The 25316-nt window shown below is 41.3% G+C and overlaps 1 long non-coding RNA gene across 2 annotated transcripts in view; it reads right to left on the bottom strand.

The window, feature by feature from the left end:
• Positions 1–339: 339 nt before the first annotated feature.
• LOC148687357 (uncharacterized) overlaps positions 340–25316 on the bottom strand; it is a 39326-nt gene continuing 14349 nt past the window's right edge. The window contains exons 3-4 of one of the 2 annotated variants that reach the window (XR_015947907.1): positions 24217–24300; positions 340–1176 (exon numbers count right to left, since the gene is read on the bottom strand). This is a non-coding gene — a long non-coding RNA (uncharacterized LOC148687357). Of the gene's footprint in view, positions 1177–12331; positions 12434–24216; positions 24301–25316 lie in introns of those variants that run through there. The other variant, XR_015947908.1, reaches the window with a different exon arrangement.

Raw genomic sequence — 25316 nt, 5'->3', positions numbered from 1 at the left:
GAACTGGAATGTGCTTCAAGCAAAACACTGAGCCATTCTGATTTATGCCTCGTTCCGGATTCTCCGCATCAGGCTCTGGCGCTATACGCTGAAGTTGGCATTGCTGAAGCGAAAACAGCATCCCGAGCCAAGGTGCATAGCCCTGCCCTACTCTAGTCTTTAAGAAGCCATATTGTCTTAATTATTGCAGTATCTTTATGAGGCTCTAAATGCAGGGCCTAAATGCAAATCCTTCACATGAGGGAAGTTCACTCAAACCCACTCACTTACGGAGCACATAAAGGGGTATGTGCATAGTCCTGGCTGTAAGGTTTCATGCGTCAGACCTTTCCTAGCCCTATGTGCATGCATAAAGTCCCTTCACATAGCTAGTGAATAGGTGTGGCTGGTGTGCACACCAGCAGTGGAGGTTGTGGTTATGCAGTGTGATCCTATCACCCTCTCCTGTGTTCCTTTATCATATGAGGGGCTCACGCTAGCAACCCCAAAGTAGGTCTGTATCCAATGCACTTCCTCCATTAGTGCAAGGTCTTGTGGCTGTGCAAAGGATATCTTCTCTGCAGGGTTGAAGGAAACCTAGAACAGATTTAGCAGGTACATGGAAAAGGAGGTGGGGGAGTTCCATTACGCAAGCATATGTCCTTGTGCAAATGGAAAGTGTTAGCTAGTGCTGCATTGGATATGACCCATGGTTTCTTCAGAATTGTGGTACATCAAAATTCGTTATTGCTGCTTTTCTTGGAAGCTGTCACAACTATCATTTGATTGAAAGGTAGAATAGGGATCTTCTCAATAAATAATACTGTGCTGCTTCTGTGATTCTTCTACTGCATATCACTCCATAGCATCATCCTAATAATCATCAATGCACTTCTTTATTGTCTTCACTGGTCAAATATTAAAGATTTGGGTCAACGCAGTGGTCATCATGATGGCTTTCAGCAGCAGTGCCCTTTGAATACCTGCTGCTAGGGATCACAACTGGAGGAGTGCCAATGTCTTACCTGTGGTCTTCCCATAGTCATATAGATGGTCACTGTGAGGATAGAAGCCTTTTGCTCTCCTTGTATTCTTATATCCAAGGAAAGATCGAGTTTGTGTAGAAGGAGCAAGCATAGCAACTTGGCATCATTTCTTGGTTCAGTAAAACTTTTGGAATTCTCCATGCAGCTGTACCTGAAAAAAAAGACAAATGTAATAAAATAAATGCACACCTGTTAGTAAATTGTCCATGAAATCAGTGTGATTTCTGTCACTTATATCCCTCTGTGTATTAAACTTTGTCCAAGCACAGTAGCTGAACACAGTAAAGCTTCTTTGACACATTTGTTTAGGAAAAATAACTGCAAAAACATCTTTGTCTCTTTAGCTAAACTATCTAGCCATCTGGGGTTGACTTGGTCCACATTTTCTCAACCACAGTATCCCTCTTGCAATATACATATACCAGGAATTGGTTTTATTTACCTTTCAATGATTGTTCTTTTAAAAAATGTATGCTCATTAAAATATCTCTATTTTTAAAATAATAATAATAACATTTTAAAATGAAATGAAATTGGAGTTAGAAAGAGGATGGTCTCACATCTTTGCTGCTATATTTTGATCTTGGGTAGACATGCTACTGCCAAGTCATTCGCTGTTACAGTAAAACCTTGGATTTCTCAATTATTTTCTGTGAGCAACAATCTCATCTCTACCAGGGAAGATGAAAAAGCAGTTTCAAAATAAACTAGAACAGGCAGTCCTTCTAAACTGTCTGAATCTAGAAAGAACAATCTATTGCCCACGCACCCAGGAAAAAAAGACTCAAGAGATAATGTTCCATAGAAAAGTAATAAGCAAAATACTCCATTTTCTGTTGAGGGAGCCTTGGGTGCATGCCATAGGAGCCAACTCCTAGGGCCCAAGGTCCCTTTCCCCCCAAATAAAATAATTGAGGGGGCTAGGGCCCCCCAAAATAATGGACATTCAAATGGTGTGTGTGTGCTGCATCATGTGATCGATTATGTGTGGCAGGGTTCACCTGCCCTCCTGAATATTTTATTCAAGTTGGCACCCCTACTCTGCTCTCACTGTTTACTAGGGTTTACTAGGGTGTACATGGCAGACTAAAGATCACCTACCAAAGAACAACCACCTCAGGCAGCTATAGAAAGTGCTCTTAGCCCATTAATTATCCTTTACATTGAAATCCACTTACCTACCTACTCACCTACTCACAAAAAATCAGCCAGCCACTCCAAGGAAGCTAATTCCCAACAGTGTGATGTAGGCTGAATGGGAGTGGGGGGAGCCCAAATGTTAATCAAATATGCCCCATAATGACTACCAAGCAACCCTGCCCTGAAAGGGTGACTGTCATGGCCAACTCTGCCAATTCTGGGAGGGCGGGGGCTGTAAAGGAAAAGAAAGTCTAGATGAAAGGTGGCTGGCTTAAACACCCAGCTGCCTACCACATGGGCCAATGAACTCTGGCTCTCTTGAGACTACCTCCAAATTGAGTTGGTGCAAATTCATCACAGCTCCAGAGCATAGTCAGCGAACACACATACCAAGGAATGAAGAAGGGAGTTTCAAAGTCAATGGAAGCTGTTCGGGGTCTTCCTTTGTGTATGACTCTAAATATCTGTATTTTTATTTTATTATTTTATTTTATTTTATTTATAAGGGTACTTGTAAATTTCCAGCTCATAACACTAAAAAGTACAGTCAAAAAATTGAAACATCATAAAATACACAATCATAGCAGTGACTTTATTCATTAGCTAAACACACTGAAATGTGGGGAGCAAGCTCATAAGTCATAAAGCAACCACTTGGGATGCTCTCAGCACAGTTTGCTTCATCACTTTCATTCTGCAAGAGCGAGAGACTAACTTTTGTTTTTCAATGAAAGTTCAGAGTCAAGACTCCCTGCCAGCAGTGAGCCTTGCAAACTAGTACCCCCTGAGCTTTCCACCCCTCAGTGACCCTGTTACCTAGCAGATGAGTAGAAGATTGCAGTCTGAAAACAGCCATTCATTTTGTGAAGTGCACAAAAGGTCTTCATATGTCTAATTTGAACATGCCATAAACAATTCACTCAAGTATTTGTTTTCAAAAGTATATTCTTGAGTAGATTCTCAAGTATTTGAAGTACATTCTCAAGTGAGTTGCTTTTAGCATACAGGAAGCGGACAAATGAAAACCTCCTCCCACCCCCAATAACTTTGTTTTCTGGCTTGATGCCTGTCTCTTTTTTACTCTTCCTGGTTATTGCAGTACTGTAGTTTTAAATGGATTATATCTCCTTTTATTTTCTCCTGATCTTTATGTCTAGTGTGAGAAGTTGCAAGAGCTCTCATTCAGATTATACAAGTCCAAAAACCAGAGCACCTTTTTTTTTTTAGGACAAGGTTCTCCAAACTTCTAATATCTAATCATTACTTGTTGCAAATGATCTGGCCTGTTGTAGCAGCCTCAGCGATGACGCCTAGCTGTTTAGGGCTATGTGGTGACTTTACTGGGCCTTGACTGCATTTCCTGTTGCTGATGGGGAAAGGATGGGTGTATTATAGTCGCGTCTTAATCATTCCACTTGTCTTCAATAGATCTGTATGGAATAATGCCTGGCATGCTAATTTTCATTAACAGGTATGAATATTGGATCTGTTTTGAGAAAACACCACCTAAACTTTAGACTCTGCAATACATCTGAAAAGTTAAAATGACATTTTGCAGCTGCTTAATAGCGGCCATTCCTTGACAAAACATCCTGCTTCTATACTACTTAGGCAAATCGCTCTGATGGGAACTTTGATCATAAAACGGCTGTAGGATGAAGGCAGTATATCTTGGACTTGGATCCTGCCTCTTCAAAACGCACATTATAGAAGCCCAGTGCTGCCCACACTGTGAGGTTTGCTTAATTGGCTGCCTACTGCATATGGTAAAATGTAGTAGTATCTAAAGACTAATAAACATATTTTACTCCGGCTGGACTAATTTGGGCATTTGCATTTGTATTAAAAATTCAAACATTCTCCTTGAAAGTCAGCTCAGTCCTACCATTGGAATGCAGAAAGATGCACTGGGGCTGCTTTTGCTACCAACGAATATATTTATTTTTGGATTGTGTCCCCTGAAGCATTTTACTGGATGTTAGGAAGCAGTAATTTTGTGGGAGGGTGTCGGGTGGGAGGATAAGCAATTTGCACATGGCTTTTGAGAAAAGTTCTTCCGAGATCAGTTTAAACTAGTTTATCTGTTGCCAAAAGGAAACATGAAGGCTGCATAAATTTTTTAGTGGTTCCAGGTTGAGTCCATAGAACACAGATGTAAGTTACCAAGACAATTTGCCTTTGCTATTGAATACATTTTGTTCCATTTTTTCCAAGTGCCTCATTAAAAATACCTTTAGGGTAAACTCAGTTTTGAAACTAGCGTCATCCAAGGAACAGAAAGCCTTTCCAGAAGTTTCTAGCTCCTTCACGACTTGTCGAACACTTGAGGAACTAACTGTAGCAAATACGTATCTGTAAGATTACAACCATTCATGTTTCAACATATGTTTTGGGGTGAATAATACAGCTTCCAGATGTTTTCTCTCTGTGGTTTGCATCTTCTACAGCTAAGCCAGTGGAGAGTTTTCTGAAAAGAAGGAAGGAAGAGCTAGGCTTGAAATAGGCCTGGCATCATGGAACTGGTGTCACTTGACCTCTTCTGAGACTTAAACTTTTACTTGAGAATTTCATTACACATTAGGACAGAGATGGAAACTGAGCTTATATAGACCCAGATCCTGCCAAATCAGTCAGAACATAGTTATTTTCATGAAGGAGAACTTTATGAACTGACTGATCAGCCTTTAAAAGGCTGAGAAGTATTCCATTTTTTTCTGATTTTCTGTTGCTCTATAGTGTTTTCAGACTTCCCTCAGTGCGTTGGGCTCTAATTACAGTATGTTAATTGATTGCCTGACTGTTGGGTTAAATATTTGTAGTGATGGATAAGCTTTCCCTTGACTCAAATTGGATTGACTTAAAAATAAGCCAAACTATTTCCCACCTCCACCCCCAAATCAGGAAATAGCTTGATTCATTTCTCAGCCAATATGTATTTGAATTGAGCCTACCCATATCCCAGTAAGGCTCCAAATTCCACTCTTTCCACTGATCTTTCTGATTCTCATTGTTGCTTGTGCCCGCCCCCCACAAATATTTATTGTACAGAAGACCTTGACAGATCATTAACATATGTGAATACATCTGTGAAGTTTCCAAATTCACGTGGTAAGTGTATTGGATGTATATAAATTGCTGGGGTTGCTTACATGAATGATTGCCATTGTTCATCTGTCCAGAGGGAGGGAGGGAGAGAGGAAGGAAGAGAATGACTGAGAATTCATGTTTGAACTATCAAGCTTTGTTCACAAAGAGGGTAGATGCTGCTAGAAACAAAAATAACTGCGGGACACAATGCTTACAGATTTTAACTGCTATTTACAGTATATGCAGCTTCCTATAGAAAATAGACCACCATCACACACAACCCAGGGGTGGGGAACCAACCACCCATTCTGGGATCCTTACTACTTGTTAGTGCTGCCTAATGCCAAATATCAGGTATTTGTGTCAGCTAAGCCTTGAGAACTCCAAGATGAGATAAATGCACGAGAGATGGAATTCTTACACATGAGCAGCAAATATTCGTGTGTAGGGCCTGCATGTGATTTGGATATCTGTTTACACTGTGCTCAATGTGTTGGGAGCAGGGGTAGCCCAGGGATAAGGAGCCACCCTGCTTCAAACTCTGTACTGTATGTCCAGTGATGAGTAAGAGGCAGACAGGTGGAGAGCCTGTGGTTCTACAGATTTTGTTGGACTTTCACTGCCCCATCCGCCTATGACAATGGTCAAAGACGATAGGGTTGAATTACACAGTACTGGGAATAGCAGACACAGATTTTCCATTTCTGTTCTGCTGAGTATGAGGAAAGTGTTACATGCATGGGAGGGGGGGGAACCACTGAAGTGAGCAAATAAATTCTGCTCTAAGCCACTAAGGATATACACTCAAAGGCCTAGCAGTCTGGTGTAAGGTTGGATTTTCAGTCTCTGATACTTTTATATGTTTTACACATAACTCTGTTCCAGGCTATTTCTGTGGTAATATACCTTCTCAAGTATACATTTAAATTGTCTGTTAATTCATATTTAAATGTGTACTTTTTCTCAAATTTTTCACTCAAAATGTGCCTCTAAAAGTATGTTTGGATACATTTCAACTGCAAAGAACTGCAAAGAACATTTGGAGTAGCGTGAAATCGAGCAGATTGTTGTATTCCACCTATTACTCTGAGAGTTGCAGATCAGGCATAATCTTCCACAATTAATAAATTAGACAAGAGTGAGCTCATTGTTGTATATACCCTGTTTCTCATATTTTAAGACATACCCATAAAATAAGCCATAGCAGGATTTTTAAGCATTCAAGGAATATAAGCCATACCCCGAAAATAAGACATAGTGATAGGCGCAGCAGCAATGCCGGCCGCGGCAGGCGGAGGAGGAAAAAAATAAGACATCACTTGAAAATAAGCCATAGTGTTTTTTTTTGAGGAAAAAATAAATATAAGACATGTCTTATAATATGAGAAACACGGTATGAAGAAAGCAAGATGCATCACAAAAATTTTTCCTGGAGTTAAGGAGCAGCAGGCAAGACCACTGGTGCTGTGGCAGCAGTGGGATGGTTGTCTAGAGCAGTGTTTCCCAACCTCTGGTCTCCAGCTGTTTTTGGACTACAATTCCCATCATCCCTGACCACTGGTCTTGCTAGCTAGGGATGATGGGAGCTGTAGTCCAAAACCAGCAGGAGACCAAAGGTTGGGAAACACTGGTCCAGAGTCATTACCTAGTCATTACAGGACAGTGCAATCCTATGCTATCCAGGCCTACTAAGAAGCAAGTCCCATTGTTTTCAAAATAGTTCCCTCCCAGGTAAGTGGAGAAGTCCCCAGGTGCAATGAGCAAGCCATAAAATGGCTCCCATGGGGCAGAGGGAAAAGAAAGTTCTGTCATCAAGGGGAATAGGGAGGGGAACATGAAGGAAAAGGGAGGGGAAGGTTAAGCCCAGCCATGGAAGAGAATGCAGTGAAAATGAAGGAGAAACCTGGAACAGATTTTGGAAGGAACAGCCCAGTCATGGATGCATGGGTCAAACTAGGGCTGTGGCAGCAGTCGGATGAATGAACAACTTGGTAAAGGGGGCACAGAGTGAGGATGGGAGCACAGGGCCACATGGGCAAATGGGGAATATTTATCTGAATGTTTTGTTGCCTGCAGATGCTGTGTTATGTCTATGCAGATGCTATGTCTAGATGTTCTTCCAACTATTCTCAGAAGACATTTTTCCTCCTAATAAAACAGTGTTTGGTCTGTTCCATCTCCAAGAAATGGCTGTTCAATTTCTCTTCCCCCTGGACATGTTCCTCCCAATTTCTCTTCTCACAGATAAAGTGGGAATTATTTAGAGGTGATTTATGTCCAGGTCTCATTTTTGCATTAGATTTGAGAAACCTGACCTAAATGGAGAGTAATTCACTCTAAATTAGCCAAAACATTGAAGATGACTCTGATTATTTATCTTTGAAGAACAGTAAATGACGGCTCTCATCTGTATATAACATTTAATGGTAGTCTAAGTAATATTTCACAAATTTTTGCATCTTTCAGTTAACTGCATTTATAAATGTGATACACATTTAAATTTTGGATGGATTTTTCTCTCTCTTCAAAAATAGAAAATGACTGAATTAAGGAACATAATTCATTCTGGGCTATCACAAGGGGATTAAAAAAAAGATAAATCATAGCTAAAAGGGAAGTGATTTGCATGCCTTGTGTGCCATTTTTGAATCCTCTTGAGATTCACAGAAACAAAGCTTTGCACAGGTCCTTGTTATCCAGCCAAATAAAAAGGGAGAGCAATTTGTGGGTCCTCTCTAACCTGTCTTCTTTATTTGATCATAAAGCATTAAAAGACAATTGGCCCAAGAGTTTAAGGCTAATGCAAAATCACGCCTCAGATGCTTGCAATGTGATAAGAGAGCAATGACCCATATTTCTCAAAAATAGCATAAATAATGCATTTCATTTTAGTGGCTCTTGTACCCAAGACAAGCTCTCATGATAATATGTGTATTATCTTATTCTGTACTCTCCATTACGCTGCCAGTTCATGTGAACAAGATGTCTCAGTTTCTCGTCATTCCAAATCACTACTTACACTAGGACTGCTACATCTGTGCTCCTCCCCAAAGTATTTCAATTATTTATCTCCATTTGCTAGAAAACCAAATGTCTATTATATACCACTTGATAATCTGTATAATTGTGGTGCTCATAACTTACAGACAGCTATAAACTGGTAAGTCTACCAGTCTCTGCCAGCAAAAATCTGTGGTCCATTTTGATCCTTTGGACACTACAAATTTATCTTATACAAAAGGGGGAAATGGGGTGTGTGTGTGTGTGTGTGTGGTATTTTCTTTCAGCTACCACTTTGAAAAATCCTGTCATTTAAGTTATTCTCATTCATGCAACTATTTCCAAACTATGGGATAAGAGTTATGTAGTGCATAGTTAAGTAATGGAATGGTTATGAGATGGGCTCACTGTGTGGTCAAGACAATATTTCCCAGGCTAATTCAAAATTTAGAACTGTATTAAACAATGTTGAGCTATGATTTGATACAGGGAAGCAACTGGACAGAACTTCAGTGTGGACTGAGTGATCCAGGCATGGCCACCAACTTGATATCCTACCATGTTTCAAAAATAAGGCAAACCATCTCTCACAAATATATTTTCTGATAGCAGTGGCCTGTTATTTTGATGCATCCATTTTGTGGATGCAGGTGTGATGATGAATTTTCTGGTAGTGACTTGCCGAGTTTTCCTAATTCACAGACAGGCCTAATTCATAGAAAAAGGCCTTTGGTTGTCGATAGAAGAACAGCTAAGATGAGGGATATGTTGAGGGAAATGTGGCAGTACCAGTGGCAGCAGGTGCACACATAGATATGTGTAGTGCCACATTTTCCCCTTCAAAACATGGTGACTATAACTGTAAATCCCAAGATCTGTGGCAGGAACTAGCATCTCATGCCTCACCTGCTGGTTTGTTCAGCCTGCAGGTTCACAAGCTTATTTAGAGTACCCTATAGGGTCAGTGAGGCATGTATCCATCATAAGCCCATTAGTAGTACTAATAACCAAACAGAAGTGTGCCATAGAGTGAAGTCATAACATAAGTTTATCTGCAGGACTAGTTTAGCACAGCTCATATGAGGAGTTTCTGGTTTCAGGTATCATCTTGTTCTGGGTGGCCACAGATTTTGAGTTGAGGCAAAATCAGATACATGAGTCAACTGAAGACTTCGTGACTTCTGTGGCATGTGAAGAAAGGAGGAAGGTAGTGGTGATATAATGATAGACCTCATAGGCACAAGGCTCATGCGTACCTTCCGTTACTAATTCAGATACATATGTCTGAATTGAATCACTGTGTCTTTGATAAACCTTCCAATTTACCCAATGGATTGTGAACAACTTCAACATTATTACGACTACAAAGCTTTCCCATGCCTGTGTTAACCATTACCTGAACTTGGAAAATGCTCATCAAGTCACCCAAACACGATACAGTGCTGCATTTTGGGTAGAAACTGCAGAAATGGATAAAGTTTCATTGACTTAGAATAAAAAAGAGGCAGAGTACCAAGCGAACCAAGCATCCACAATGAAAAATGTCCATCCACTGGTTATTAAGCAGAAGTAAGACTTCTTGCTACATGACCTGTTTCACTGTAGCCACACGTGTTAGTCATCCTTTTGACCTCACATGGTTGGGTTTTGTTTGTTTGTTTGTTTCATTACAATAAGGGCTATTAAGTCAGTCAGCTGGAGTGAGATTTAGCCAAAGTGCAGAATATCCAATTACAGGTTTGTCAGAAAAATTGTTTCTATTTAAAATGAGAAGAAAAAGCATAGGAAGCTCCACATCATCTTTAATAAATCTCATGGTATTACCATGAAGCTTGAAAACCTATGAGCCAGCTTGTAATGTGAGCTTCTTCATTAAAGCAGAAAATTGCATGAAAAAACGTTTCCGCTCCAGTGCAACAGTTTCCAATATGATGGATTGCCATGAGTGTGTACTGGAAAAACCTAATGTGGCACATTCTGTGAATAAAAGTGTTAGCTTTTAGTTGGAATGGAAATCAAAGTTTGAGTGCCTAGGTACATAAGTTTCAAATTGGCATATTATGTATCACTTCTCATATTTAGACTGTTCCTGCTTCTCACCCAACCTGATTCGTTGATATGGTACCCAGAGTACAATATTCAGATTGCAATAAGAAAAGGTGGAAATTGCATTCCCTTCCATGTATCATTATTATCATAATCACCCTTACGAAGACCACAGCACTAATAGATTCTGGTTTACCATCTTATTTTCTTTTAAGAACTGCCTTCATGAAATAAAGACAGGAGGAATCTAATTCCAATACAGTCTATAATGAATGATCTATGAAATCATCCAAGCATTTTACATCACAGTTATCTGATTATATACCTGCTCATATGAGATGCTAAAACTGTAATAAAGATCACAAATGCTAATCAGACTAAAACACCAAAAAGGTCACACGGAGGAATAAAGTTCTTGATAAGTTCAATTGCACAGGAATCCTAATAAATCTTAAATGCATTATTGGGATCAGTAAATCCTTGCTCACAGCCGTTGCTGACTCCATGTCTTGATATGCCCTCAGGCAAAAGGCTTTCAGTCTTCCCTGTGCTCCTTCTTGTCAGCACTATTGTTTGCTTGCCTGGTTTTGAGCAACATTTGCTCAGTGGTAGAACACCTTGCTTGCAGATGGTCCTAGGTCCAACGCCTGACATGTCCAAGCAGGGCTGCAAAAGTCCCCTGTCTGTAACCCAGGAGATCCTCTGCCTGCCAATATAGATAATACTGAATTGGATGGACACATGATCTGATGGCCTGGAGTACTGCAATTGAATCCAGGCTGGAGGTTTCCAACTCCTGCTGAAGATATCCCTATTGTCCACTATCTATTCTTATCACAGAGACCTCTTTTCCAGTGTGGGCTTTGCTAGTTGACTTCAATGAGGGGACTGGGTAGGAGTTTTGGGGGTGGCACTAATTGGCCCATGTTAAGTCTTTTTCATCTACTAACTGTTCAGTGTTATCTGTTTGACAAGAGTGGTGTTTTGTTTGAATTTGGCTAATTAGCATTTGGTCCAGGTCGGTGAATGGATTTTGGAAAAATCTCTGACTAATATTGGAGCCAGAGTGGTGTTTGGCGCTTTCAGGCACATCAGGGTGAACATTGGCCAGTGGGGCCATGGTGCACATGTTAGGTTCATATATCCAAGGAGCATGCCATGAAGGGGGAAGAGTTTTCTTGGGCCCTGCTGCTTGACAACAGCAAGCAGCTAGCTCAGAGTTTGGGAGAGTCACTACCCAGACCTCATTGATTTTGGCAAATTTGGTTGAATTATTCTGGTTTCAGATTCTATAGTTGCTATATTTTAACAAATATAACCTGTTACCCATCTTTCCTGTCTCAAGTCTTCTTTGGTGTGTTGGCAAAAACTGAGATGGTTAAAGGGAAAGAAGGATTTCTTTTAAAATGTCTTCAAAGGGTTATATACAACTCTTCAGGAAATACATGCATTGTATTTGATTCAGTGAGTTGTTGTCCCAAGGTTACTATGAAGAAGTTTGCATATCCAGTGCTAGCACTATAAACTATCTCAGGGGCAGCCAACATGGTACCTTCACCACCCCTGGCTATTGTCTAAGCTGGCTGGGACTGATGTGATTTGTAGTCCACAGCATTGGATAATGGGCACAATGTTGACTACCCTTGGGCTAACAATCACTTGTTCCCTTATCACCTTAATTTATCATACTTGCTTTACTTTTATGGCAACAGGTATAGCATCTTACTGCTTTTTAAGTGTGATGGGGGCATAAAAGGAATGAGAGAAGAAAGAAGAAAGAAAAGAACAGCATGCCTTGGCGTCTTGGTACAAGGTGGTTAGTATTCCCCTTTCACAGTACTGTAAATACACTGCTTCCTATGAAGGAGATGCAGAAGGGGGTTTGATTTTTATTTTATTTTTTGCCATGCATTTAGATTTGCATTTAGAAATACGAGTGTGTGAAACCTGCAGAAGTAAATTAGGATTCCTATTCCATTTTTCTGAGCTCCATGTAGTAGTTTCCCAAATAAAATCCATCCACTTACTTCTGTGGTTCCATTTGTGGCACTGCCAATTCTTCAGCATTGTCAATTGCTCACTTTAATGACTATTCTTTTTCTTTCTTTTGAAAGGAAGATCACGTTTTTATTCTTCTAGTATGGAAACAGAGAAAAAATAGATTTCTGTACATTGGAAGACAGTGTTTTGACAGCTAAAAGGAGAAGTATTGTGGTTTTATGTGTATGTAATATATTTGATTGCTGTTTAGAGAAGAATAAAGTCATTTTATGCATTTGGAAAATTAGTGCCATCACGTAAGGATGCTCTCGGTGTCCCTAAATATACAATGTATACTGTTATTTAAAACTTCAGCTGTCATTTGTAATTAATGTAGCAATTATAATAAGAAAAAGGCTATCATTTATACATTTCAAAACGTGTATCATCATGGTATACAGATTGAGCCTTTAAATAAATTATTTTTTGCCGATACATGAAAGTTAGCTTCAACAATAATTTAATGCCTTCATTTCCATCTGGTAACAGTATATTTGTCTACAAAATATATATTCAGGTTAATATGAAAAAAAATATTTTTATTAATTTTCCAATTAAAACCAATTATATCACATTCAATATTTCAAATTATACACATATATATATCAATCAAACCGAATGTTATGCCAAATCATCTAAAGAATTTTTTATTTGGGTTCCCATGCTTCAAGAAATTGGGAATTCCTCGCAACTGTCCACTGCCGTCTTTTTTCTAAAGTTCAAATCGTCCTCCAAGTTCATAATAATCCAGATCTTCCCCTTACAGTCACATAGATGTTTTCCACTTTCATCCGATTGTTTCCCAGCTGCTGAGATAAATATCAAACAAAGTTTCACAGATGTTCTTTCTCCTGTGTGAGTTAATCAGTCCAGCCTCCCCATAAATCTTCTTAATGGAGCTCCCTGTTGCGTCGAAGCAGCACGAAGCAGCGCCATCTTAAAAAACTCAAATCACTTTCGTTTCCTCTCATAGCCATGAAGATTTACGATCATTATAGAATTTACAGCTTTTCCAGGCAGGAGACCCAAACATCAAACCATAAACTCTTGGTAAATTAATGGATCTCCTTGCCCTATAGCTGAACTTAGCTTCAGGTCGCTGCTCCAATTTAAAGTGCGTCACAGCTCATAAATCCTCCGAACGCGTCCAGAACTCCTTCCGTCCGACTAGGGGGGGGGGGCTTTTCTCATCGGCAACTCCACATCTTTAAAAAATATGCTCAGTAACAACAGTTATAAAGTTCAACTCACACAGTCTTTTGCTTCTCTTTCACTCCAAACAAGCCAGGACATCGCGTCCGGGAAGGTACGAGGCAACAATATGAAGAAAAAAAATAAAAACTCACTTCCCTTATCGCTCCGTCCCCATCAATCCTTCTTCCAGATGCTGTACAATCTTTGACTCCTCTCCCTCAGCAGCATAAATTTCTCAGCAGTAAACAGCGCTTCTTCCCCTCCTTCTGAAGTATGTCCATAGATTTAAGCCTAATTATCTTCTTTAACCATGGAAATCCCCGCCATGCAGATTAGCGTCCGGGAGTCCTGGCCCTCGTAAGTGCTCAGCCCAAGCTCCCCCCACTCCAAAAACAGTCGGAGTGGGTCTGGGGGCATCGCGGGCCAGCGGCCCCTCTCCGTAACCCCCGGAGAGGGTAGGGGGTTGCCATTTACTCCCCTAGCAACCGCCAAATTCCTTACGAAGGTCAGAGAGATGGAAAACAGGTCCGCCATTCCTGCAGGCGGAAACCGGAACCTATTCAGGTTAATATGAAATCATTTATAAAACAAAACAAAACATGGACAGATGACTGAAATACTTTCCCTAGGAGAAAATTATAAATATTCTTCATGAAGCCAGCAAGGAAGCTTCAGAAATATTATTGGCTAAAATAAATATATAGAATCATAGAGTTGGAAGAGACCACAAGGGCCATCCAGTCCAACCCCCTGCCAAGCAGGAAACACCATCAAAGCATTCTTGACATTCTTGACATATATAGTGAACTAGGTATCAGCCCCACTATCAGGAGCCAGGAAAATTCAAGTAGACCCACACATCAGCAGGGGCTCATCTGTGGGTGAATCCATTGAAAATAATAAGATTTTTGGGGTGCTTGTGTACTACGCTAACATGGGAAGAGAGGTTTATTCAAGGCCTGAAGAGTTTAAAGTCAGCTTGATCTCCATCACAGCTTAAATAGCCAGTATTTCAAGCAGTCCATCTGCTATATTCCTTCCCAGGTGGGTGGACAGGCAAATTGGCACACATAGTCAGGAATGGCTAAGACAGACCTGCCTGCCTACTGTAATCTCAATTACCAGGAGCATGAAAATTGTGGACTCTAAATAACTCTTAGCTTCTCAGCAGTTCACATGCCTGCCAGCCTGCCTGTGAGGCAACCCGCATGCTTTGAAAAGAGGTGAGCGAGCAGGCGGTTTAAACTGTGACAAAGAGCTATGAATGGAGTAAGACTGGCCAGAAAAGAAATGCCTCTAGGACGGGGCATAGCTCAAGAGTAGAGCATCTGCTTTATAGACAGAAGGTCCTGGGTCCAATCCCCAGCATCTCTGAGTATAGCTGGAAAGAATGCCTGCATGAAACCATGGAAAAGTATAGACGATGCTACCCAGCCAGTATGGACAATGCTGTGGTGTGACTTGGGGTCAAGCAAATTCATATGTTCCTTAGCTATTTAAATTGCGATAGGTGTCAGCCCCAGGATGCTGTGTGTTCTGTGTGTCTTTGTGCCATCACTGTAACGACTACCAAGGAATCTCCCTGTTGAACACTGTGGGGAAAGTCTTAACCCGTGAGGTTATCAACAGATTACAGTCACTTGCTGGCAGGGTCTATGCTGTGTCACAATGTGGCTTTAGAGGTCAGAGGTCAACAGTCAACATAGTTTTCTCACAGCATCATCTGCCGGAGAAATGCCAAGAGTAGAGATGTTCCATGTATATCGCCTTCATAGACATGACAAGGACTTTTGAATTTGCCAGTCTAAAAGCACTCTTCACACTGCTCAATAAGATAGGAAGTCCACCTAAGCTCCACAAAATGGCTGTGTCCTTCCATGAGAACATGTGTGACTCCAACCAATCATGCACAGAATGGTGATGTTATAATAGGTCTGAATGAATTATGCCCTCCCACTTTTTCAGCCCCTTCTTGGGTACAGCAGAAAGTCATGAAGTTTGGGGGGTAGCAGGCTTACTGACAGCACCTCCCCCCCCCTTCTCTTTTTTTTGCTTATAACAAAAAATTCTCGCCACATCAAGTGGTGCATAGCTAATGCAGTTGGCAATTAGGCCAGGCACCATATTCTCCCACAATGTGTCAAATGAGTAAGTACTACATCATTACATAGCATCATTCCAGATGTGTTGTTGAGGAGGGGGAAAAAAAAGATAGCAGTCCCTACTAGGGAATGTCATAAAACTGTAACTTCCTACCAGCTCAAGTTGGGAAAATCTGTAGGTATTAATTACAGTGGTACCTCTGCTTAAGAACTTAATTCATTCCAGAGGTCCGTTCTTAACTTGAAACTGTTCTTAACCTGAAGCACCACTTTAGGTAATGGGGCCTCCTGCTGCCGCCATGCCGCCGGAGCACGATTTCTGTTCTCATCCTGAAGCAAAGTTCTTAACCTGAGGTAGGTACTATTTCTGAGTTAGCGGAGTTTGTAGCCTGAAGCGTTTGTAACCTGAAGTGTTTGTAACCTGAGGTACCACTGTACTTGGCAAAAAGCAGCATTCTACAGGCCTCTGTGGAACATGTGTTGAGTGACCCAGACTCCGCATTTTGGAGAATGTTGTCATGATTAGACAAATCAAACGAAACTGCCAGGTGTCAGATAGATGCCAAAGCTGAGTTGATGCAAGTCAGAGAAAGAACATTGATTTTACAAAAAAGTAAAAAGCTAAAAAAAAGCCCAGAAGAAAACAAAAACCAACCAACAAGAGCCAAACACAAATAATGTATGCAATCAATGCTGAACAAGCTAACATGCTTCCCATGGCGTGTACCCCAATGATGAACTGAATACAATCAATGTTGTATGAGGGAGCCAGTCTGAAACTATACCCAGAGTGCTGACATGAAAAGGATAAATGTCTCCCTAAGCAAATGATAGAGTTCTGAAGAGAGCTGAAGATGGTAAGGGTAGCCAAGCAAAACAAAAACAGCACGTTTGATGTGTACAGTCCTAAATTAGACGGGGCAACACAGGGCAGCAGAAGTGCTTAGTGGAGTCATCTAGTAAACTCCAGATAGCTTCACTGACCCTGAGGCTGCTTGCCACGGCTGTCACAGTTGTGGTTGAATGAGTTTGATTTTCAACCTGAAGCATCAGTTCAGACAAGGAATGATGGTTAAAAAGACACTCATGTGATTGTTCCGTACCGCAGTTCTTCTGCTAGTGATTGGCTGACTTGTTATGTGTGGGTTTTTTTATTTATTTGTTAAACAAAAAATAAAATGGCATTCCCAGTTTTTAATAAACTTGATTATTGTATGAGTAAGTCAACCAGCAGTACATGGCAGAGTGATCCCTTTTGCTGTTTTTGAGAATGCATTAATGATTCATCTCCTGATCCTATAGCAATTTATTACTGCAACAGTGAACACAGGAGTTACTATGAACTGGGGATCACCAGCCATAGCTCCTACATCTATTTTCTGTGCCAGAGTCTATCCACTGAACTGGAATAATGTGACGGTGAGTTTTGATATATGCTCATTGTCTCCTTCTCTCCGTAAAACCACAGCACAAACAGACCTAACACATCTAAGGCAAAGGAACAGTGTTTTTTGATCAGAGAATATGACTTTTGGGTGACCTAATCCTTGACATATCTTGGCTTGCATCTGTATGGTTTGGACAAGTGAAAGAATTGATTCATCTATGGATTTTATTTAGACATTTAGGCTAGCTATTGGATACAAGTAGGGATGTCAGAGAAATTTGATTTCATTCATATCCTAAATTCAACTCTCAGCATGTCACCTTTTTATATTAGTTTTTATCAAGGTTTTTCTTGTTACAAAGACTATGAATTGAAAGTGGAGACAATATATGTGCCTTTCCCTGCTTATCTGTTAGCATGTCACCTAGTTGAAGAACTCAGGATTCTACAGAGAAATAGCAATGCTGGCTGCAAAAAGGAGTACATGAATAGAATAGAATAGAATAGAATAGAATAGTATCATAGAGTTAGAAGGGACCCTGAGGATCATCTAGTCCAACCCCCTGCAATGCAGGGATATGCAGTTGTCCCATGATGCTTAGATTCAATACACATTTTGATTCAACCCAATTTTGGAGCCTCTTTATTCCCCAAACCAAGTGTCCCTCCCCATCCCTTAGTATTATTTCAATCAGCCATTGTTAATATGAATACTTTTGTAAAGTTAGAAAGGAATTTTACATACTCTGCTTCTTTCTTTGATGGTCTTTACAATAAATAAATCTAATTTTAGCATGGAAATGGCTGGTGAAAAGCCTGTATAATACATTATCCAGAAACGGAAGAAACCTCCTATGGTTTCTGGCATCAAAGGTCACCCATTCTTCTGAGAACTTGGTGACCTTTACATTAATTTAGTATTTTATGGATTTTTATAAATTACATGTTGGGTTGGATGCATACCTACATCACAGAGCTTAGATTTAATTTTATAATATTAACTTCAACTAAACATTGGGTAAACCTCATTCTAGGAATCAGATTGCTTGGAAAGGGTAACAGCTATAGAACCTATAATGAAGAATAGGAGACTGAGATTGAAACTTGGTATGCAAAACTAGGGGGGAAATGTCTATATTTTTGCTCCTAATAATTCACACCTGATTCTAAATGCCAAGTTGATAGAGTGTCTTCAGTAGCTACTAGTATTCATTAAACAAATAAACGAAAAAAGTCAAATGTTCATGCTTGCTCCTGAAAAGAACAGTGAAAAATAAATGATATTAACTCTGAAACTAGAGCAGATGGCAATGGAAAAAACACGAATAAATAAGCAAGCAGGAACAAATATGTGCACTAAGAAAGTGCATACTATACTGGTTGTCCTTTAACCTACTACTACTACCTTAAATAGTAGCTCCATAATTTATTATTATATACAAACACTCTTCCATGAATTATTCTAAATTATTGTTTGGTATCTGGTGGTTATGCTGAGTTGTGGGACTAATTCCAGAGGTGTGTTTAGCAAAACAAAATTTGTTTGAGAGATGTAATGAGGGGAAGTCAATGTTTATTGCCTTGATTTTGCTTAATTACACCATCGCAAAGCCAAATCTGATTAGCTGGGTGACCCAAAGTGGAGCCAAGTTTTATTTCCACTTCTATGTGAACCTGAAAAGTGGTGTGTTATACCCCGGAACAGGGCACGGTACTGTTCATTCCAGGCTGTCTTCATCCCTCAACAGCCTGTTTTCACTCATCTTAACTCTTCTTCAGGGGAAGTTGGAATGTGGAAGTGGGAACATGCAGATTGAGACCCACCTCATCAATGATGTCACTGATGACAGACACACTTCTCAGCCATTGTACAATCATAGTTGGTCTTACTTGCACTTGTGGCACCAGAAAAATTGAGGTGGGGGCCCCAGAAGGGGTGAAGTACATTTCTAGGTGGGCAAGTTGTAGCCATATGCAGAAGCTGTTTTACTGTAGTGCAACCGGCTCAGCCTCACTGGGCTGCAGGGAGCACTGCAACAATACTGTAGAACAGAGTGATACATGTTGGAGGGGGGGGGGTCCACCAGATTTTAGCATTGCACAGGGCACCACTGAAATTTTCTTTAAAAACTGAAGCCTTCCTTTTAGGAATTCCAGGTGCCTAAATCCCAAGGGAGCAGAAAAGACTATTTATGTATGTGGCCACAGCTGTCTGGATGTTATTGGGTCAGAGATGGAAAGAAGTCCCAACTAGAGAAGAATGGCAGATCAAGTTGGTGGATTATGCCAAAATGGCTAAAATGACCGGAAGAATTGGAAATCAGCAAGACCAATTTTTAAAATAAGGAATGGGGGAAATTTATAACTTATCTTAAAGACCATTGTAAACAGTTAAAATTGTTACTAGGATTGGAACATCACTTGTAGTTTAATGGTGAATTTTGAATACAATAGAGAGGTAAACGATTTGGATTATCATAAAAGATGCAGGGTTAAATTATTAACAATAGGACCTACAAAGGGGAGGGGGAAAGTCCAAGAGATTCCTTGGAATCTTGTTTTTATGTTGTATGTTGGATATGTGACTGTAAAATTTTAATCCGAAAAACCAAATAAATAAATACCCGGTAAATAAAAATTTTAAAAATCGAGAACCCAAAGTCTGCCACTGCCATGTGTTAAGATATTGAAAACAAAAATAACAGTGTATGTAAGCAAAATTGAATGGTCATTTTCTGTGAATGCTTTAGCTGGGATTCCTGCATTGCAGATAACTCTTGAGGTCCCTTCCAACTCTATGATTCTATGTTAATGACAGGACTCAAACAATGGGGAAGGGGTGTGAGCTCCTTGTGGGGTTCTTGCCCCCGCCCCTTTCTGGTGCCCCCAAGCTTATCTGCAAATAGTGTTTCCAACATGGGGAAAGGAACACTGGTAAGTCACAAACCCTGGTCAGTCTGACTAATATGTCCCCCACTGGGTGGGGAGTTGGCCCAGGGCACAAAAAGTGATTGAGGTTATGAGGGGCTTGCACCATGCACTCATGTTTGCCCTTTCACATTTTCAAACTGAATGACTGAAGGTAACTGCCAGAAAACTGTTAATGTCGTTCTTTTGTGCACAGATACATAATACACATCGACATGCCAGACATACATGCACACCAAAACACAGCTGCAGACACAACCATAATAAATGATACCTCAAACTATAGCCATCATTAAATTGTCAAGTAATTAACCCCTCAGTTAAACACTCAGATCTTTGATATTCTTCATTAAAAAGACTTTGTTAAATATGTAATTCAACTCCTGACTTTTAAAGGTGAGTAAAGTCTCCTGAAGGCAAGTATAGGGTTGTGTGTTTTTTTCCAGGCAGAAAGACAGAAAAAATATCAAAAAGATTCTGCTACTCTAATGAGACCTTTCACTTAAAATGAATTCTAATTACTGCTTAATTTTTCTATCTCTTGATCTGTTTTTTGAAGTACGTAAAAACTTTATATTAGAGATGGATGGGTCCATTCTGTTTCTGAATGTGTCTTTAAACCAAGTCCATTTCTTCATTCCATTTCTAAGGGAATAAATCCTTTAAAATTTGCATGAATTTTGTAATTAACCCTAAAATGCTTTAAAGTACTTATGAAATGGTCTGAGGGCTCCCATCTCTCTTTTACAGATTAATAGCCACCTGAGGCAATTAATATGTGGAGTTTGGTAAGGAAAGCCAAGCTTCAATTCCTCCTGGGAGTGATGGGGGGCATGTCTCCCCCTCATATCTCCAATTCTCCCTGAGACTGACAGCTTTTCATCGATTTCTGCTGCTCCCAAGAGGAATTGCTGCCATTTTTGCAACATGCGTGGCAAGAGCTACACATGCTAGCTGCTTCAAATGGACACTATCTGTGAAGTGGACAATGTGGTGAGGTGGATGAAGCAGAGGTCCTCTTTATCTCTGGGTGTGCCTTCCATGTTTGTTGCTGTGTAGAATTAGCATATGTAATTGCTATAACATATGCCACCAGGTGGCGCTGTGGTTAAACCACTGAGCCTAGGGCTTGCTGATCAGAAGGTCGGCCACCTGAGGCAATTAATATGTGGAGTTTGGTAAGGAAAGCCAAGCTTCAATTCCTCCTGGGAGTGATGGGGGCATGTCTCCCCCTCATATCTCCAATTCTCCCTGAGACTGACAGCTTTTCATCGATTTCTGCTGCTCCCAAGAGGAATTGCTGCCATTTTTGCAACATGCGTGGCAAGAGCTACACATGCTAGCTGCTTCAAATGGACACTATCTGTGAAGTGGACAATGTGGTGAGGTGGATGAAGTAGAGGTCCTCTTTATCTCTGGGTGTGCCTTCCATGTTTGTTGCTGTGTAGAATTAGCATATGTAATTGCTATAACATATGCCACCAGGTGGCGCTGTGGTTAAACCACTGAGCCTAGGGCTTGCTGATCAGAAGGTCGGCGGTTCGAATCCCTGTGACGGGGTGAGCTCCCGTTGCTTGGTCCCAGCTCCTGCCAACCTAGCAGTTCGAAAGCACGTCAAAATGCAAGTAGATAAATAGGAACTGCTACAGCGGGAAGGTAAACGGCATTTCCATGTGCTGCTCTGGTTTGCCAGAAGCGGCTTTGTCATGCTGGCCACATGACCTGGAAGCTATATGCCGGCTCCCTCGGCCAATAATGCGAGATGAGTGCGCAACCCCAGAGTCGGTCACGACTGGACCTAATGGTCAGGGGTCCCTTTACCTTTACCTTTATGCCACCACTTAAATGTATATGTCTCACTGGTTGTAATTTGGGTCATAGTTCAGATACCTGGCAGGTGTATTCACCTTCTTGGAACATTTGCCATTTCCCCTAGGATGTGTGAAGTTACTTACTGCCCCCTCAAATTCACTACCCTGGGCAATTGCCTGGTTTGCCCATTAATATGTTTGTGGACATGTCCGTGAGTTAACCACAACAAAATCTTAGCAAACAAAAAAAGGTAAGAAAAACTTGCGTAATAAACATTATTTAACAAATCAATACAATGCAATGCGATGCAATGCAATACGAATTAAATGAATGAATGAATAAATAAATGAAATTCAGTGAAATTCAGTTGTTAATCAAGGATAGAGCAGTTTACAAAGCAATCATACACTCGTATTAACAGAGGTATGTCCTATTGAATTTAATGAAGTCTAAATAGTGTACATCCAAGTGTGCACTGGTCCAGTGTCCTCCTTGAGCTATAATCACTGATTTTATAGAAAGGTCCCTTGCTCTTGAATCTCTATAGAAAGTTAGTCTAGGACCAATTTTAAAAGAGCAGTAGCTGTTTGGCTGAATCCCATTGCTTGGCTTGTAATCCACCATCCTGTTTTCAATAATAGATAGTTAGATGTCTTTGGCCAACAGGCCATGGACATAATGGGCTCCTCCTGTTGTTTGCCCCCAGCATCATAATTTTGTAACATACAGTAGCAATCCTTTTAAAAATTACAAAATAAGACCATGTTAGTCTAATGCACAGAGCCATTATGGCTGAAAGCCTTTCTGTGTGTGCTAAATATACTGCAGCTTGACAATTTGCCCTGGACAGATTTTTATTTTATTTTATTTTATTTTATGAAAAGTTTGGCTGTACTTTCCTGGGCTAGTTGAGTAGCAACTTTCTTTCATTTAAAAAAGCCCAAAAGCTTTCAAATACCACGAAATTGCTACTGAGGTGTCCTGTGGTTCATGAAAAAATGGCTGACCTGGTCTGATTTTTTGTGATATTCAAAAATGGCCCTTTAGGCGATACTCAGGACAAAGTAACCCTTCAAACGCTTCAATCATTCAGGTCTGCCTAATCAAAACCATTATCATGATTTTGGAGATGGGGAAAATGAAGGAGAGTGAGGACAAGTAATATGCTGAAGGTTATCCAGAAAGTCAGTGTTATAATCCTGTTTTCCCGATTTCCAGTGTGGCGCCATATCCATTAAACTATATTTCCCCTAATGTTAGTAGCAAAAGTAAATTCCCTAGACACTCATGATTCATATGCTGGTCTTCTGGGTCATGATCACTCTGTAACCATCTTCTTGTCAGTCTGCCGCTTGAAACCATCCCTGCATGTTGTTTCAGAGCGTTTGTATCACTGATCTCCTCTGATCCTGCTTAACGCCACTGCATTAGCAAGAGGATGACACTTGAACATTAAGCATCAGAGTTACACATCATCAGTACTGTACACAGTCCATCTGATTAAGAAAATAACCACCAACTGCATTTGAATTATGGGATAATAATTCATCCACAGTCTGCTGTCTGAGTGTTATTCAAACAATTAAGCATAATTTACAATTTGAGGTTATGTGCCATTCTAAACGAACATTTCAGATGAGTCATTTATCTCTAAATACTTAGATGGCAAAGGGGGCTTCTTAATGGGAGCTGATTGGGAGTTTGGGGACAAAACCTATATTTGGTGGTAAGCAGATCCAAACTTGGCGTGACTTCGGTATGATAATGGATAATTACATGGGGAAAGGGTTAAATTACCCCTCTACCTCACACACAGAGAGCTACTTTGTTTAAAAGCAGCATCCCGTGTGTGAGGTGGACAGGTGGCTAGGAGAGGGGTAATTTCACACCTTCCTCGTGTAATTTGCACTATTTAAATTGTGACCTCCCTGCCCACCTTCAGTTAGCTGCATACAGTAGTGTGGAACAAGAGAGGCAGGAATGAGAATTTGATCAGGAAAGTGGCATAGGAAATGGCTGAATCTATCTCCTTGACCTTGGCCACAATAAGGAATTGTTGTCCATGGTATGATTATTTTCCACCTAGCAATTTTGATACGTTGGCACCCTATTTGCAAAATTTGACAATTCCCCAATACTTTCAGTTTCGCAAGATTGAATATACTGCCTTTGGCTGTACTTGAGAGTCGATTTCAAAAAATCTCACTGGAAAAATGGTTATGACTTTTCCTGCCCACCTAGCAGTTGGAAAGCACATCAAAGTGCAAGTAGATAAATAGGTACCGCTCCGGCGGGAAGGTAAACAGCCTTTCCGTGTGCTGCTCTGGTTCGCCAGAAGTGGTTTAGTCATGCTAGCCACATGACCCGGAAGCTGTCTGCAGACAAATGCCAGCTCCCTCGGCCAGTAAAGTGAGATGGGACTGGACCTAATGCTCAGGGGTCCCTTTACCTTTACCTTTATTGTCCATGCTGGGTTGCTCAACCATTGCTACTGTGTCCTTTCTTCTAGCAGATGAAGATGATCAGGTGACAGCAAAATCTGTAAGGTTTTTAGTGGGGGCAATTAGAATAAGATCTATTATTTGATTATTAATGTAAACCTCCAAAATGTTTTTACTTCTATCTTCAGTACACTTTATTTTATTGCTTTGACTAGTGGCTGATGCAAATAAAGATTCTTCTGATCTCTCTCCTTGACCAGTTCAGTACTAGACTGAGTTCAAGGTGTTATTGGTATATAAACTTTATCTATATATATAAAGTCCAAGTTGTCCCTGCGTCCAAGCTGTCCCGTGTGTCCCTGGGTCACTGCGCATGTGCCCCAGGGATACAGGGATTGGACAGCAGAGACAACCGCCAACCGCCGCTCCGCCAACCGCCAGCCCCTCTGCCTACCGTTTCCCTGCCTGGGCAGTAGCGGCAACCTGAGGTGAAGGTGGAAGATGGGTCAATGTGGCGGCAGCCTCCAGCAGCAGCGCCGCCCCCGCCTTCCTTAGAGACCCGCGAGCAAGCGAGGGAGGAGGAGCAGGAAGCAGTGGCTGAGGAGGCGCCAGCCCGGACAAGCCCCATGCGGAGGAGTCGGCACGGAGGGGGCAGCTGCGGCTGCTGAGTTAGGCTGAGAACCCAGGACACTCTCATGCGGCGCCGGAGGCTGTGCTAGCGGGCCGCTCCCAGCGCCGGCCTCCACGGGCGCCTAGAGGATCCCCACCCCCGCCGCCACCCCGGCTTCGACCCCGTGACAGCCATGTGTGGCCCGGAGCCACCTTCCTCACCAGCCTACGTTGTTCTGGTGAAGGAAGGAGGAGGAGGAGGAGGCGGTAACAGCAGCAGCGGGAGCAGCCCGGCCCGAGCGTCTCTCACCATCCCTGGCCTCTGCCCGTCCTGAGCTCCTCACCCTCAGGGGGCCGGGTTCTCTCAACGCGCGCGCTCTCTCTCTCTCAACTCACGCACACAACGCGCGTGCTCACTCTCAGCGCTCTCTCTCTCTCAGCGCTCTCTCTCTCTCTCTCACTCACACACACACCGCTCTCAACGCGCGCGCGCTCTCTCTCTCAT

The sequence above is a fragment of the Zootoca vivipara genome, chromosome Z1 (genome assembly GCF_965207765.1).
Source record: "Zootoca vivipara chromosome Z1, rZooViv2.hap1.1, whole genome shotgun sequence".
Lineage (NCBI taxonomy): Eukaryota > Metazoa > Chordata > Lepidosauria > Squamata > Lacertidae > Zootoca > Zootoca vivipara.
The sequence above is the reverse complement of the archived record's forward strand: the minus strand, read 5'-3'. Positions and strand labels throughout refer to the sequence as shown.